At 46.1% G+C, this 17771-nt stretch overlaps 1 long non-coding RNA gene across 1 annotated transcript in view; it reads right to left on the bottom strand.

Annotated features, from left to right (window-relative positions):
* LOC146811656 (uncharacterized) overlaps positions 1 to 17771 on the bottom strand; it is a 78144-nt gene that overhangs the window by 12872 nt on the left and 47501 nt on the right. The window contains exon 3 of the long non-coding RNA XR_014966766.1: positions 5075 to 5173. This is a non-coding gene — a long non-coding RNA (uncharacterized LOC146811656). The remainder of the gene's footprint in view (positions 1 to 5074; positions 5174 to 17771) is intronic.

Below are 17771 nucleotides of genomic sequence, written 5' to 3'. Positions count from 1 at the left end.
AGCCATTTTGATCAGGGTGCACCAGCTCTTGGAGGTTCTGAGCTAATCGTTATGCTAGAATCTTGCCTAGGAATTTTAATCCACCTGAGAATAGCAATGTATCTCTAGGAAGCTAATTGCTTAGGGCCCCTGTCTGGCTTGGGGTGGAAGATCAGGATGGACTCTCAAAGCAACAGGGGAAGCTCCCCACTACCCAGTGCTACTCCGTAGATCTCCGCAAGCCGAGGTGCCAAGAGTGATGAGAAAGTGTGGTAATACTCAAGGGGGAGGTAATCTAAACCCGGTGCTTTGTTCGGGGCAAGGTCACAGTCAGATCACCTGTTTTATGTCCATTGGTTTGATCTCCGCATCCAAAGAGAGTCTTGCGGGAGTTGAGATGCGAGGAAGAACAATGTCTGCCAGGAACACGCCCACATGTTCTGCTGTAGACTCTGGGGGTGCCCAATAAATGGATGAGTAATACTCATAGAATGTATACCAGCCTGGTTGTGGACTGTAATGCCTGCAAGATCGACCAGTTCGGTAATGGGATGAGTCACGGACTCCTGCCAGACTAGCCAAGTTTGGAGTCTGCAAGGTTTGTCAATTTCAAGATGGACTTTAGCTGCATGTGCTGTGAAATTCTGCACCGTACATTTTCAAGGAGGGCAGCGTATGCAGTTTTGCGGGGCAAGTTTTGGATCATTGCTTTACCTAGGCCAGCTAGGGCCCAATCAGCTGTCCCTATGTCCATCTCCAAGGTCCTGTGGACTCCTGTTATCTGCTGTATACAGGCTCCTGTATCAAACACCTTGAAGGTGTCCCATTCTAGCGTCCTAGTGGACTCTCTATTGTGTTTTTTTAGTAAAGTATTGCCGGATGCATACACCTTACTCTTCCTGCCTGCAACCCCAGGTCCTCAAGACAGTCTTGCGGCAGTTTCCATGTGGATGTGGGCCGTTTGAGGTCCATGACATGTGGTTTATGATCAGAAACTATTAGTCCCAGATAGTCCACATGCTAAATAAGGGGTTCCAGACCAGGAAAGCAGAGGAAGCGGTTGAGCCGCATGTGCAGGTTATGCAGGATGGAATTCAAGGAGTAAAGCTGAGATGTGGGATATCGGGAACGCCATGCATTTGTATGCACCCAGTGGCGTATCCAGGTTAAAAAATGATCCACCTGTGCATATGGAGGGAGCGCGGCAGAGGAGGATGCCATCTATCCATGGCTAGGTCAAGCACGCAGTTATAATCTCCGCCTAACACCCATGGCGATGCAGTGCTATGGGCAAATGCCGAGGAGAGGCTATCCCAGAAGGCCCCCTGCTCAGCGTTGGTCACATAAATGCTTCCAATTAGAACTGGGCGTCCATCTGGGCAGCCCTCGAAGAGGGCGTAATTGCCATCCCTGTCTAATGTCCTACCGGTTTCCTGATAAGAGACCATAAGGTGAATTCACATGAGGGTGCCACGTGCATACGCCGAGTAGGTTGTGGTGCAAAAAGGACACCTGCGCAAATGGTCCAACTTCCCGGCTGTGACGTGTCTCTTGTAGTAAAATAACCTCCGCCTGCTGACATTTGATGTAGGAGTAGACGGCATAGCACACTCTAGCAGTATGCATGCAGTGGATGTTTAGGGTGAGGGATCGGATGCCAGTGCTGTGAGCCATATTGATGCATGAGTGGTGCGAGCGCCAGGTGCCGATGGTCCGCCCCCAAATCACTGGGTCTCACCCCTGGAAAACTCAAGACTTCTGCTGGCCAAAATGTTGTGGTTGTGAGGGAGGAGATGTTTAAAGGGAACTGTGTCAACTAGGGAATGAGAAAATCCCAATGCTGATCCCTAATCTCTTCCTAAGATTATTTCTAACTTCCATAGGAATCAAGAGATTGTCCTCCATTACTTAACTCCAGTTAATACCAATAAGGACCTTTGATGCATCTCCTGGATGTAGTAAGGGCTATTAAAAGCTACCTTAAGAAATCGAATATAGGCTCTCTGATGCCCTCTTTGTATATTTTGAACCTGTTAAGAGAGGGGGGAAAACCATCTTCTTCCACTACAGCACGATGGCTAATACCAGCTGGCTCCTCAGCTTATCAGGGTTGTGGGAAGGAGTTCACTGAGAGAAAAAAGGCTCAATCAACTAGAGGAATGATATCTTCCTAGGCTGAATGGGCCGGGTTTTATTTTAGAGAGATTTGTAAAACTGCAACGTGGGCCTCATCTTCAACATATATTTTACATCAGGGCACAAGTCCTAAAAAAAGAAGTGGGGGGACGCTGACGTCACGACAGGAAGTGACGTCACAAAAGGTGGCTTGCACCATCAGACTCATTGCCTTCCCTCGCTCACCCCTTAGATGCGATTGCATTAGAGAAGCCAGCGTGCGAGCAGCGTTCTGAATGTGCTCCGATCACACCCCAGAGAGGCCAAAGAGTGAATGTGTGGCTCCATTTGCTCCAGTTATTGAGCTCCCAGTAAAATAAATGGGGGGACGCCGTCCACCCGCGTGCTACCCCGACTCGAGCCCTGTTTTACATGATAGAATGCACATTGATGAGGACTCTGAGTTACCCTCTGGGTTTAAGCTTGTTTTGGGATCGGTGTCAGCTTACAGACATTTTTTGGTTTCTTTTTCATGTTTGTTGGGGTACCAGAGATCAGGTAAAAATTTGTACCTGACACAAACAACATTTTGTATAATTTAAATGCATCAGGTGTATGTGACGGATATTAAATAAAATCCTTCCAGCTTTATTCAGTTTTTATTCTTTTGTATGTTCTTTTGGTTAATGGAGGTAGGGTGTTAGCTTGGTCATACCTCATTAAGTAAGGAATGTGAAGAAAAAGAACTAATACTCTGATTATTTATCAATAATCTTCATTACTATGTTTCTTCCTTACTTATTCCATTACTTGCAAAACCTTCCTCCTGCCCTCGTGTACTTCATCAGACTATTTTGCTAAGGGCTTGATTGATGGGAAAAAGGCTGTCCTGGGAGGAGGAAGGGGATTTATGGGTAAATTCTTATTCGAGGGATAGAAAGAGAAAACAGGCTTCGCAAGTGATGAGCATAACTGGGGAATGGGCAATTTCACTCATTATGTAAGTTCTGGGACGAGTGGGGAAGAATTGGAGTAACGAAGATTACCAGTAAGTAATTCGAGCACTCCGGGCCGGCTTTAGAGCTTGTGGCGCTCGGTGCGAAAATGTTTGTTGGCGCCCCCAATGACCACCTCGACCACGGATCCCCTCACCACTACCTTTTAACGGTGCCCAAATCTCCTTAACCACTCTCTCTCAGATGCATATATAGCGCCGCTCATACCAGTGTAGGGTGTCAGGGCATTTTACATCAATATTACACTTAGACAATCCATCATAAGTGTATAACTCCGCATATAGGAAATGCTACATAAGACAGAGCTTGTAGTAGGTGTAGGAGTCACATGTCATCAATTCTGGTAGGCAGTATAGTTTAATATTGCTTGGTCTAGAGAAGCACAAACTCAGAATTTAAAAAAGAACACCATAGTTGGGGGTTCTCTTTAACATTGAGAATAGTTTTCTGCCCAAATGAATCCTTTTTGCAACATTAATCTTTGTTCAAATCTATACTTTGCAGCGTGCATACAGTTCTTAGATAAAAGTTAATAGTTCAGTACAATTACAAAGTGCATAGAATGTAAATCGGTCAATGAGTTACTGCTGTTAAAAGACATCATTTTTTTACTTGCAATTTATGAATTCAAATGCTATATTAGGATTTGTTTAACTTATAAACTGCAAGTAACAAAATAATGTCTCTTTTAAAAGCAGTAACTCATTGAACTATTTACATTCTATTCACTTTGTAATCTGCTCGGTACTTGTTTTCTGCAACAGAAGTATTAACCCTCTGCACTACTTTATAGTGAGTCAAAACTACAATTAAACACAATTAAAAAAACACTCCGACCTCTCTTCAGAAAGAACATTAATCACAGGATTTATCCTGACATTTCTCTGTTGCCCGGAAATTGCTGACGAAACGAATGCGGCAGAATGGTGCTTTAAATAATAATAACTTCAAACAGGGCGCCCCTCGGATCCAGCACCCGGTGCGGTGGCACGGGTAGCACCGCCCTAGAGCCGGTCCTGCGAGCACTGGTTTGCCTGTGAAGGAGGAGGAGTGTATGTGTTTTACAATTAATCTCTTCATACGTCACGCTGCCTGGCTTTGCAGGCAAATTAGCCCAGGCCGCAGTTGTCTTTTCTCAACAATTATTTAACTATTCTTATACTTGTTTTTATTTTTGTGTGCGTTGTATGCACCGTGAATTGGGAGGGCAAGGGCTGGGTGCAGGAGCTGTCGCAGCCCCCATTGCATCCAGCAAGGTTTGGGTTCCAGTGGATCCAGGAATTTCCAGGCCCAGTATGTTCAGATTCAGTCATCTCAGGCTCAGAACTTCCGGGGTACTCCGAATCGCCCAGCGTGGGATTGAATTCAGTCAAACTCCTCCAGGCCTGTTGGAATGAAAGCCTTAGTGGAATTCTTTGATACACAGATGTCAGCTGAGGGTAGTCCATGGTAGCAACTCCAACCCCCACCCTACCTTTCATTTCCAAGTTGCAGCCATTGGTCATTTTTGCTTGGGGTAATGGAAGAGGTTCAAGCCCTCGCCCCTCTAGCAACACATTGGAGTATGTGGTGGTAGCTGTGGGTGCCACGAGGTCAATCCTGCCAAGGGAGCAGGATGCCACTTCCGACACGTAGTTTTGAACTGAGACCCATGATTTGATAATGAGGAAAACTACTTCAAGCTGCACTTAATATGTGGGAGTGTGTTGCGGAGCTCTTTCTGATCACACAGCTTGTCTGGAACCGACTCCATCTGCTGGTTAGGTCTCAAAGTAACCATACTACATTTAGAACACTTAACAATGGGGTTATTCAAACATAATCCGTGTTTATGGGTGTTGGGGAATTTTAATCTTTGCAGCATTGTCAGCTGCCTTACTTGTCCTGAACCGCACCAGGAGGCCCTTTGGCCGCTGTGTGTGCTTTATACACTTTTAAAACAAATGAAAGACATAAATACTCACTTAAAGGATTACGGGCGTGGTAGCACACATTCATATGTGGTACACATTCGAGGATCCCATCAAAAGTTCCCCGATGAATGTGACATCTAAGGGCTCCACCTACAGGGGTGATGATGACGGAGGGGAGGGGGGAGGAGGGGACAGAAGAGGAATGGAGTGGAAAGGGGGAGGGGGAAGGGAAAGGAAAGGAGAAGGGAAGGAAAGGAAAGGAAAGGAAAGGAAAGGAAAGGAAAGGAAAGGAAAGGAAAGGAAAGGAAAGGAAAGGAAAGGAAAGGAAAGGAAAGGAAAGGAAAGGAAAGGAAAGGAAAGGAAAGGAAAGGAAAGGGAAGGGAAGGGAAGGGAAGGGAAGGGAAGGGAAGGTAGTGTAAGGGAATGGAGGGGAGAGGAGAGGAGAAGAAAAGACAGGAGGGAAGGTGAAGAAGGAACATGAATGAGAAGATGTGAAGGTTATGGGAGAACAAGGGGGAAATGGTAGCACAGAGGAGGGAGAGACAGACAAAGAGAGAAGAAATACGTTGTGGGTCAGAAAGCAGCAAGTCGAATGAAAATGGGCATGTGGAAAGAGAGGGACACAGGGGTGAGGAAACGAGGCAAAGCGGGTCATTGGGAGAGAGAAAGAGACCAAAATTAGACACGTCAGCCTCTAAATGAGTGTGAGAAATGGGAACATATAAAGAAAGTGTGACAAAGAAGGGTGCCCTAGATGGTAAGGAGAAGGAAGGTGTAAAAGATGTCAAAAAAATGTTTGAAAGTGAGATAAAGAGAGACAGAGAAAGTACCATACCGAGAAGGCATTACAATCCAGGGGCGTAACACAGGCCCCCGCATCCCCCGCAGTGCGGGGGGCCCCCAAGCTCCAGGGGGCCTCCTCACCACTGCACTTCGGCTGGAGAGCTCCTGATGGAGTCCGGAGGGGGACCCCTCCACGTACCTTGCAGGGGGGCCCTCTCAATTATCATTACACCACTGTTACAATCCAGATATATGTACTGAAAGTAGGAATTACAAATACAGTGGGGGTGTAAAGGAGGGTGTGGCCAATAAAATAAATATAATTGAGAAATCAATTTTTCCTCCAGAATTTTTAGTTCCTTCTTTGCCATACTTTTCGTCCCTCCACTTTCTTTTGACTTATGAGCCTGGATAAACTATGTTGGGAGACAGGGTGGGTGATTCACATATGAAAGACCGTTCTAAAGTAGCTGCAATCATTATCATCCAAAAATATATTATTTTGGTTATAAACCTAGAAAAGTTGTTCATAAATAAAACATACAATATCATAAAATGCGTTGTTGTAGTATTAACAAAGTGCATCATAACACGGGGGTCAGTCCACATAAAAGTGGATCAGAGCACAGTCCAGTGACACAAGCCTAGCCCACTAGTCATCTGACTGTGCTTAAAAATCTACTAATAGAACCTATAGATCTAGGGCCATATAATCAAGGAACGGCGATAACTTTATCGCCGCTTTAGCAGCAGGAAACTGCCGCTAAAGTGGCGATAACGAGCTTGATAATATGCCCTTGAGAATTCCAATAGAAGCCCAGGTTCTGGTGTGAATGTTATCGCCGTTCCTTGATAATATGGCCCCTGTCATAGAGGGCACCACCCTTGTTCACAAACATAAGTATACAATAAGAAGTCAATAATGATGCATCGAGCTGCACACAACCCAAATAAAATACAATAAGGGACATCAGAAAGTGCATTCATAGTATAAACTATTATGTACATAACAAAAAATAATACAAATAGATTAAATAAAACTTCAATTCAATGGCCGCAGCATATGCTAAAAAAATTTTTTTTAAATGTTTACCTTTCATCTTTGTAATCAAGCATACAATGTGCAAAAATCTATTCATGCCATAAACAATATAAAGCGAAGTGTCCGTTAAAAATAATCTAAGCGCTGGTTGAAACGTTGGGAAACCCAAGGTAAGGCACAGAGGTACAATCCATTTGCGTCTAGGCTTCACATACTTTGGACAGAAAAATTAAACATGTTTGATATTTTCAACAGCATAATTAGTGCACAGTTTACATAAGGCCCCATTATCAGAGCCCTTTTTCCACTCGGCTATATGCATTAAGATTTTTAGGACTCAAAAGTGTTCTCTGGGGAAGATTAATTCATGAGCTTATGAAATTATTTTCTTGAACAGCTAGATGGGTTACTGATGAATACCCCCAGATTTTAGTCCCATAAAGTGCTGCTGTTTGGGCTTTGGGCCGGTAGACCTCAAGGTCCAAAGAAAGGGCCCTAGATCTAGCTCCCTTAAAAAAATTCAAAATAGCAGCTGACCTAAGTGTGAGTGTCGCCTTGCTCTTCTCTGGATGTGATTTCCAACAAAGTGTGTCATCAAGCTTGATTCCCAGATACTCAAAATTAGCAGCTCTGTCTACCATCCTATTTCCCAGTCTCATTTTCCCCTTGTAGCTCATATGTGGGTTGAAGATCATTATCTTTGACTTAGAGATGTTTATTTCCAAACCCTCAATTATACAATGGGATTGAAAAGAGGCCAATACATTTTCCAGGTCCCTAGCAGGCTGGGAGATCAGGATAGGTTTGTAGACTAACAATAACACCTTAACAACTAGCCTATTTAACTTAGGTGAATCATTGACACAGCCAATTAGATGGTCAATGACTTCATTTATATATAATGAAAAAAGCGTAGGACCAGAACACACCCTTGTATTACCCCCATCCTAAAAGGGATGTAATCTGTAAGTTCACCATTGCTGCCCCCCATCTGACCTGGGCGTAATTTTCCACGTGAAGCCTCACTATGATGTTGAGAAGGGAAGGTGGAACTCCAATGGACTGAAGTGTTTCCCATAGGAGAGATCTTGGCACAAGACCGAATGCTGCTCTCAGTTCCATGAGGGCAATATATAAATGATCATTGGTTAGTATCGTAAACTTCTATAAGATTAATGTCAAATGGAAGACCTGATCACCAGTCCCTATTTTTGCCCTAAAGTCTGCTTAAAAGGTTGACAATATGTTGTTTTGTAACATCCAAGCCTCCAATTTATTAAGGACCTGGTGAGCGAAGACTTTTTGAAGGTTATCAAAAGGCTTATGGGCGTATAGTTTGAATGATGTCCTTTGCCCCTTTTTTATAGACTGGAACTATTGCAGCCCCTAACCAGTTCGATGGAACATGGGCACCGGTAACAATAAAGTTAGACAACGCATTGATATAAGGTGCCTAAATTTTTGGATATGATTGGAATACGTTTTCTAGTATTTTATCAGGCCCAGGAGCCCTCCCTGGTTTTAAGCTCTCTATAGCAACCAGAGTTTCGGTCATGGAAAAAAACACAATGTGCAAGGGATGTGAAATGATACCACCATCTACTGGATGGACAATGTCCTGGTGGGCAGTAGCTAATAGTACTTCTTCCACAGAGCAAAGTTATGCAAAATGATGCTCCCACTTGGGCGCTTTAATGTGATGTACAGTTATGGTTAAATCCTTAGTAGTCCCATGGGCAATAATGTACCAAAATAATATTCTGCCCCTACATTTAGAGGCCTCAAGTAAGTCCAATGAGTTATCCTTCTCCCAGTTGGATTTGCTAGAGTGCAGGATCTTGTAGTTATTGGTTCTAGCAAGTTTCACTCCTTCAAGGACTACCTTGCTTAACTGCTTTAATTAATCTAGATTTTGCCTTGCGGCACCTCTGGGTGAACCATGGAGAGGAGCCTACATTTCTGGAGATCGTTGGATAAATTAATTTTCAAAATAGTTTCTTTAATTCAGTAAATATTTTCTCATGAAGCCAGTGGCGGCTGGTAGGGGACGTTGACGAGGGCAAGGGGGTAGTGTTCGAAAAAACCCAAAAAGAAGAACTTACCTGTGTGCGTCACCAGTTGCCGCCTCTCCTCCGTCCTCACTGTATCCTGCCTCCCAGAGGCACCCAGGCTTCCAGACTCCCCTAGCTAATCACAATGCTGCCTTACAGCAGCATTGTAATTGGTCTGAGTGCCGTGGTTTGGCACTCAGACAGGGAGTGGGAGGCTGTGCATGTTCTCCACCCAGGCTGTGCAATACAGCCGGTGGAGAACATGCAAAAAAACAAACAATTATATACTCTTTCAGACTCTCTGGGCTGATTTCCTCTCTCTATGCAGGAGGTCGGATAAAAAAGAACAAGCAGTAGGGCACCAATATTTGATCCTACATGCATGCTATTCCCACATTGGTTTAAAATGTAACATGCCAAATCAGGATGTTTACAATTAATAATAACACAATCTCCAGGAAAGCTGTTCTAGGCATACCCAATCCACCCCACTCTTCATACCATCAAAACATAATTCCAATCCATTTTGTTAAAGTTGGCAAGCTTAATTAACCAATGGCATACCTATTTTTCAGAAGTGCAGGTGACTTGCTCACATTTGTACACAAGGATGGAACATTGCAAGGATAACTAAATACAGGTAAGCATTGGGTGGCAACTTAATGGTATCACAAGAGTTTTTCCTTAGGGCCCTAACTGTAATAGCGGCTTCACCGCCTCTCCCCCTTACCAGAGTTCCCTATCTGATTGCTAACGCTACTGCTAGGTTTGTTCTGTGCCTGCACCTAGAAATCCTTGTGTACATCATTTGGCAAGGGCAGACGTGGAAGCTCTGTTCGAAGAACAGCCTCTACTGAACTCCCTTACAAGCTGGACCAGAATAAGGGAAACAAGTGGGGCAGGGCAAATAGGAAGGACAAATGGAGTGGGAAAGATTTGTTTAACCCCCTAGGCCCTACCCTGGGGTAAACAGTGAGGCCTTTCACCCATGAGGCCCACCCTTAGGGTAGCAAATGAGGCCCTTCACCGATGGGGCCCTCCCCTCGGGTAGCAAGTGAGGCCCTTCACCCATGAGACCCTTCCTAGGGTAGCAAGTGAGGCCCTTCACCCAGGAGGCCCTTCCCTAGGGTAGCAAGTGAGGCCCTTCACCCATGAGGACCTTCCCTAGGGTAGCAAGTGAGGCCCTTCACACATGAGGCCCTCCCCTAGGGTAGCAAGTGAGGCCCTTCACCCATGAGGCCCTCCCCTAGGGTAGCAAGTGAGGCCCTTTACCCATGAGGCCCTCCCTAGGGTAGCAAGTGAGGCCCTTCACCCATGAGGCCCTCCCTAGGGTAGCAAGTTTAGCCAATTATTTCTCAATCACATCTGTGCACTCAAATAGAAGGCTAACTGAAGTTTAAAGCAGAGATTTAAGACCAACGTATAACACATACCAGTCCTTGTCCATTTCACTTTTAGACACACCAGCGGTACTAGATGAAATGCTTGATGTTAACTGGGTGGCAGTCATACGAAGTAGATTAAAGGCAGCACTTGAGGTTTCTCCATCCCCACTTTTCTCTTCTCTTAGCTGATGACTTACTGCCTGACCTTCCGACTGTAGTCAGAATACTGGCTGGGGTACCGGCTGCAGCTAGAGTACTATCATGCTGAGTATCATGCTGGGTACTAACATATTGAGCAGGGGGGCGGCTGGTGTCTGTAATCACAGCCAGGGAGTAACGAACAGCCGGTGTCAAAATGACATGAGGTCTGTGTGAATCTGAAATGTTAGTAGGGGTAAGATGTGCCAAAGGAAATTCTGCTAAGTCCAATGATAATCATCTTTCGGAAAAGTCAATTTCTTTAGTGATTACTCCCAGGACTCAGACAAGAAATTTATCCAACTTGGTCCCCTGCGAATCCAAGGATTTATTGTGGGATACAGGATTCCTTTTGTTTATTTTGGCAGACGGTGATGACGAATGTTCCAGTACCAAGTGCCAGGTGGAGCAAACCTTCTTATTATTAAAGAGGTGCAGAGTGGCTATTGATGAGCAAATTGTAGACTTGAAATATGGGTGTTGAGTGAACAAGCCAGGAATCAACAAGTGGCAGGTAACACCATATGCACCAACCACAACGGCCTATTGCTGACTGCTTCCTGGCTACACGGGTGCCCCCTGTGCCTGAAAGCGCTACTCAGCCAGGTTCTGATCCATGTACATTGTACCCTGGACCTTATGCCTCTATTCTTGGACCTTGCAACTGAGGAAGGAGGTCCCTCTTTCTCTCCCCCTTGGTGTATACTAGTGTATACTAGTGATTGCCTTTGCCGCAAGAACCGCACCAATGGAGTAGGAGGAGGAATCGCCATCGTCCACAGGAACACTCTCAAAGTCTCGACAAACACCGACGACACCCTCAGCACCGCTGAACACCTGCACTTCCAGATTCCAACTGATCCCAACACCACCCTCAGAGGAACCCTCGTCTACAGACCCCCTGGACCCCGACCACAGTTCAGCGACTTCATCAGCACACACGCCCTCGCCTCCATGGACTACATCGTCCTCGGGGACCTGAACTTCCACTTTGAGAACAACAACGACACCAACTCCACCACCCTGATCGCCAACCTCGGACTCAGACAATTTGTCACAGCACCCATCCACTCTGCCGGCCACACGCTTGACCCCATCTTCTCCGCAAGCCCCCACGTCTCCTTCAACCACACCTCCGAGCTCCACTGGACCAATCACCGTTGCATCCACTTCACCTTCCGGAAACCCACCCCCGCACCCAACAGATGCCGCGCCGCTGCTGGAGCAAAGTCACCGAAGACCAGCTATCCACCACCCTTGCCACAGAGCCCACCCACTGACCTGACCGACCCTGATGCCGTCGCTCGCAACCTCAGTCAGTGGATCAACGACTGCGCCAACACCCTCGCCCGCTCAAAAAGCCCTACAACAGCCAAACCAACAAGAAAGCCAGCTTGTTCACCGAAGACCTCCAGGCCTCCAAGCAAACCTGCCGAAAGCTGGATCCGTGAACGAACACCGGAAAGCTACACAGCCCACAAGAATGCCACCCGCAGAAACCACCACCTCATCAGATCCACCAAAAGGGCCTCCTTCAAAGACCGCCTAAACAACATCGCACACAACAGCAAAGAGCTCTTCAACATCGTGAAGGAACTCTCCAACCCCAGCTCCAACACCAACGACATCCCACCTTCGCAAGACCTATGCGACTCGCTGGCCACCTTCTTCCACCGCAAGATCGCAGACAAACACGACAGCTTCAACGTCGCAACCGCTCGGGCAACCACTGAGACTCCCGCCCCCACGACCACCATCCGCACCAACCGCCTGCTCTCCTGGACCAACATCAACAACGACGACACCATGAAGATCATGAACACCGTCCACTTCGGATCCCCGTCAGACCCCTGCCCACACCACATCTTCCAACAAAGCCAGCACCACCATCACACCCCATCTCCGGAAAGCCATCAACATCTCCCTCGAGACAGCAACCTTCCCGGAGAGCTGGAAGCACGCAGAGATCAATGCCTTACTAAAGAAACCCAAGGAGGACCCCTAGGACCTCAAGAACTTCCGACCCATCTCCCTGCTCCCGTTCCCGGTGAAGGTCATCGAGAAGGCCGTCAACAAACCACTGACCAGCTTCCTCCAGGGAACAGCATCCTAGACCCTTCCCAGTCCGTGTTCCGCAGCAACCACAGCACCAAAACTGCCTTCATCGCCCCCACCGATGACATCAGGACCCTGCTTGACAACGGAGAAACAGCGGCCCTCATCCTCCTGGACCTGTCAGCCGCCTTCGATACGGTCTGCCACCGCACACTATGAACACGCCTCTACGACGCCGGAATCCAAGAGAAGGCCCTGGACTGGACCACCTCCTTCCTCTCTGGCAAAACACAGAGCATCCGCCTACCCCCCTTCTGCTCCGAAGCCACCGAGATCATCTGCGGCGTACCCCAGGGCTCATCCATCAGCCCAACGCTGTTCAACATCTGCATGGCACCACTCGCCCACGTCACCCGACTGCACGACCTCAACATCATCTCCTACGCCGACGACATCCAGCTGATCCTCTCCCACACCAAGGACCCCCACACCGCCAAAACCAACCTCCACGAAGGAATCAAGGCAGAAGTCCTCATCCTCGGATTCACACCCTCAGCCTGGGACAACTCCTGGTGGCCGACTGCACTAGGAACAGCCCCAACACCCACCGACCACGCACGCAACCTAGGGGTCATCCTCGACTCCACGGGGAACAACCTTTACAACGCAACTTTTACAACGCACTACACTTACAACGCATTTTTTACAACGCACAATCCATTACAACGCATGACATTACAACGCAGGACACTACAACGCATTTTTAAAAACTACCTTTACAACGCATTCCATTACAACGCATACTACCATTACAACGCATACCATTACAACGCATAATATAGTAATATACTATCCAACACTTACCCTACTGTTGCACCCCCTGGAGTTAGAATAGTAATTTTTACCCCTATACTATCCAACACTTACCCTACTGTTGCACCCCCTGGAGTTAGAATAGTAATTTTTACCCCTATACTATCCAACACTTACCCTACTGTTGCACCCCCTGGAGTTAGAATAGTAATTTTTACCCCTATACTATCCAACACTTTCCCTACTGTTGCACCCCCTGGAGTTAGAATAGTAATTTTTACCCCTATACTATCCAACACTTACCCTACTGTTGCACCCCCTGGAGTTAGAATAGTAATTTTTACCCCTATACTATCCAACACTTACCCTACTGTTGCACCCCCTGGAGTTAGAATAGTAATTTTTACCCCTATACTATCCAACACTTACCCTACTGTTGCACCCCCTGGAGTTAGAATAGTAATTTTTACCCCTATACTATCCAACACTTACCCTACTGTTGCACCCCCTGGAGTTAGAATAGTAATTTTTACCCCTATACTATCCAACACTTACCCTACTGTTGCACCCCCTGGAGTTAGAATAGTAATTTTTACCCCTATACTATCCAACACTTACCCTACTGTTGCACCCCCTGGAGTTAGAATAGTAATTTTTACCCCTATACTATCCAACACTTACCCTACTGTTGCACCCCCTGGAGTTAGAATAGTAATTTTTACCCCTATACTATCCAACACTTTCCCTACTGTTGCACCCCCTGGAGTTAGAATAGTAATTTTTACCCCTATACTATCCAACACTTATCCTACTGTTGCAACCCCTGGAGTTAGAATAGTAATTTTTACCCCTATACTATCCAACACTTACCCTACTGTTGCACCCCCTGGAGTTAGAATAGTAATTTTTACCCCTATACTATCCAACACTTACCCTACTGTTGCACCCTCTGGAGTTAGAATAGTAATTTTTACCCCTATACCATCTAATACTTACCTTAAATGCAATTTAATATTATGCGTTGTAATGTTATGCGTTGTAAATGTAGTATGCGTTGTAATGGATATGCGTTGTAAAGGTAGTTTTTAAAAATGCGTTGTAGTGTCCTGCGTTGTAATGTCATGTGTTGTAATGGATTGTACGTTGTAAAAAATGCGTTGTAAAGGTATGCGTTGTAATAGCATGCGTTGTAACGTCATACATCCCGACTCCACCCTCTCCATGACGAAGCAGGTCCACGCCGTCTCTTCCGCCTGCTTCAACACCCTCCGCATGCTCCGCAGGATCTACAAGTGGATCCCCACCAAAACGAGAAGGACGGTCACCCAGGCCCTCGTCAGCAGCACACTGGACTACGGAAACGACCTCTACACAGGAGCCTCGGCCAAACTCCTGAAATGGCTCCAACGCATCCAGAACGCCTCTGCACGCCTGATCCTCAACATTCCCCACCGCAGCCACATCACACCCCACCTGAGAGACCTGCACTGGCTCCCTGTCAACAAGAGGATAGCCTTCAAGCTTCTCATCCATGCACACAAGGCACACCACAACACCGGACCAGTGTACCTCAACAGCCGACTCAGTTTCTACACCCCCACCAGCTCTGCTCCGCAGACCGCACCCTCACCACTGTCTCCCGCATCCAAAGAGTGGCCGCTGGCGGAAGATCATTCTCCGACCTCGCCGCCAGGACATGGGACACCCTCCCCATTCGCAGTCCCAAGACCACCTGACCTTCAGAAGACTTCTCAAGACCTGGCTCTTCGAACAGTAGCAGCATACCCCCCCTTAGCGCCTTGAGACCCTCACGGGTATGTAGTGCGCTTTACAAATGCTATGATTGAGTGATTGATTGATTGGGGGGCAACCCCTTACACACCTCCAAAGCCCCACAGAAAAGCTAACAGCCCCACAGAAACACTACAATCACTCATTGTTCACTGTCCGAAAGTGTGAGTCTCTGCACTGCTGATAACCACAGTCTCACTAGAGGATTAATTAGAAATGGTTTCTGATGGTGCAGAGACAAAATATCGATGTAAAAATATCGATTCACACAAATATCGAGGTAAAAATATCATGGGTCAGAAATATCGACAGAAAAAAAAGTTGTGGTGAAGAATATCGATTTTAGGTAAGTAATAGCGATTTAAAAAGTATTTAAGTGTTAAATATCATTTGTATAAATATAGGGGCCGATTATGTTGGCGGGCGGATCGCCACCGCCCGCATGGCAGTGGCGTTCCACCTGCCAACATTCACTGCCCGCCTACCTTTTACCCCCGCCACATTACAATGGCAGGGGGAAACCTGGCAGACAGGAAGACCATCCGTCGGTTTTCCACCGGTCGACAAGTCGACCGGGCGGAAAAGGGCCTTAACATCCATATTAGGATGCTGGCGGGCACTCACCTTTCCATGGTGGCATTGCCACCATGGAAAGGCTCGCGGACTTTGCTGTTGGGGAGTCCTGACTTTACTACTACTAAATGCCTTCTCTGAATACCAAAAGTAGTAAGTTTAGGATTTTATCTCAGATTGGTTCTGTGAATTGGCCCCTATATTTTTAACTTTGTTATTTTTGATTCAATATTTTTTTACTTACCTGTTTAAGTATAGGGAGTCGATATTTTTACTATCTATATTTTTGCTTCGTATCGATATTTTTACTATCGATATTCTATCAGTGAACAGTTTCTGATGGATCCATTTACTGGCACATGGAATATAGGCTTTGGTATAATGTAAATGACCCTGTCTAAATTTGTGAAAATTTTAGACATTCTCAAATTTTTCAAAGTATTTTATTATGAAATTTCAATATATTCTCACACACTGGAGAGTAATATGCGCAGAAAAGGTCTTGCCAAGAGACAGTTTCCGCTCAAACCATTCTCCTGCCGTTATCTCACAAACTTTTTTTAAGCATGTTTTAAAATTGCATGGAAAAAGTCAAGCGAGGTGCAGGGAAACCACATTTTGCTTTGATGTCATAATTCCACATAATTATACCAAATTTTCTTGAAATTTTGGGAAACAATATGCAAATTTTCATACAATCGTAAGCCTACTCTTATCGGCAAAAGAATGCTTCAGATTCTATAAGTGCATTTACAATGGCAATGGTGACATCAGAGAAATATATAATATGCTGTTCAAGAGTGAGCAAGCTGCAAAAAAAACTCACCGATTAGCTGGACTCAGCCTAAGGATATTTTAGGAGTTCTGAGTCACCATATGTCCACTTGGAGCGAGAGTCCAGTCATGTATGTACAGTCTGTGTACCGCTGTAACAACTGCACTATTGGTATCAAAAGTTTGACAGTAACCAGCTAATTGCCTGATTACCTCAATTAGCACATGTAGGGGGAGGTTATCAAACATTATGACCTGAGTTAGAATAACAAACATGACTTTAACCAGCACAAAATGTTTTTTTTTTCCTGATACCTTTATCAGTGCAAAACTTGTTTTGCGCTGGAAAGTACCCAAAAGTAACACAAAACTGGGCAAAACGTTGATTTGCATTACTTTGACAGGGTTTAGCGCCAATATTAATGCCGCTGAAAAGCAGACGTTAAAAGAAGAAATGTTTTCGTTCCTCTTTTCTTTTCCAACATTGCATGTGTGCTGCACTGTACAGCACACATACAGAGCAGAAAAAGTTTTTTTCACTTATCTAGCCATAGTATTTTGTACAAGAAGGCTACCCTTCCTGTAGAAAACCTGTGGTAGACTCCATCACGCACCCTAGCACTATGGCGCTATGGTGTGTTACTGGTGCACAGCAGCTGATATTAGCGCTGGCGCTGGGGAATAAGTATGAAGACAGCCATATCTCTGTGAATATGGTGCTCTCTTGCTCTCTCCCTGTCACACAATGCAGCCCAGCAGTTTGGCTGCTGCGCTGCGTTCCATGACACCTTTGAGAATCTGGGCCATAATCGGTACAGAAACGTGCACTGAATTTACCATTCATTGGGGCAGATTTACAAGCCCCATGTGCCACATTTACGCCGCTGTTGTGTCACTCCTGTGGCACAGCGGTGACGTAAACCATACGCCACGTTGCGCCTTATTTGCAACATGACGCATCTAGGGAGATGCGTCACGTTGTAAAGCCCTGCGCCACATGAAACCTGCATTAGGTTTCATGTGGGCATTCCTGTGCAGGGTGGGCGTTCCATCGCAGGAACGCCTCGTAAAAGTGACGCAGTGAAATCTACAAGATTTCACTGAGCCACTTTCCCTAGGGCGCTGCGACCAAATCTTACGCCTGCTTGAGGCAGGCGTAAGGAGTGGCGTGCCACGTTAGGTATGGGTGGCCCCTGTGAATTGCTGTAGCCGCGTCGCGCTTGCGACGCAACTCCAGCAATGCGCTGCTCTTACGCCACAGGATGCGACATAAATCGCCCTAT

This window comes from Triturus cristatus, chromosome 7 (assembly GCF_964204655.1).
Source record: "Triturus cristatus chromosome 7, aTriCri1.1, whole genome shotgun sequence".
NCBI lineage: Eukaryota > Metazoa > Chordata > Amphibia > Caudata > Salamandridae > Triturus > Triturus cristatus.
Note: the sequence above shows the minus strand (reverse complement) of the source record. Positions and strands in the feature narration are given on the sequence as shown.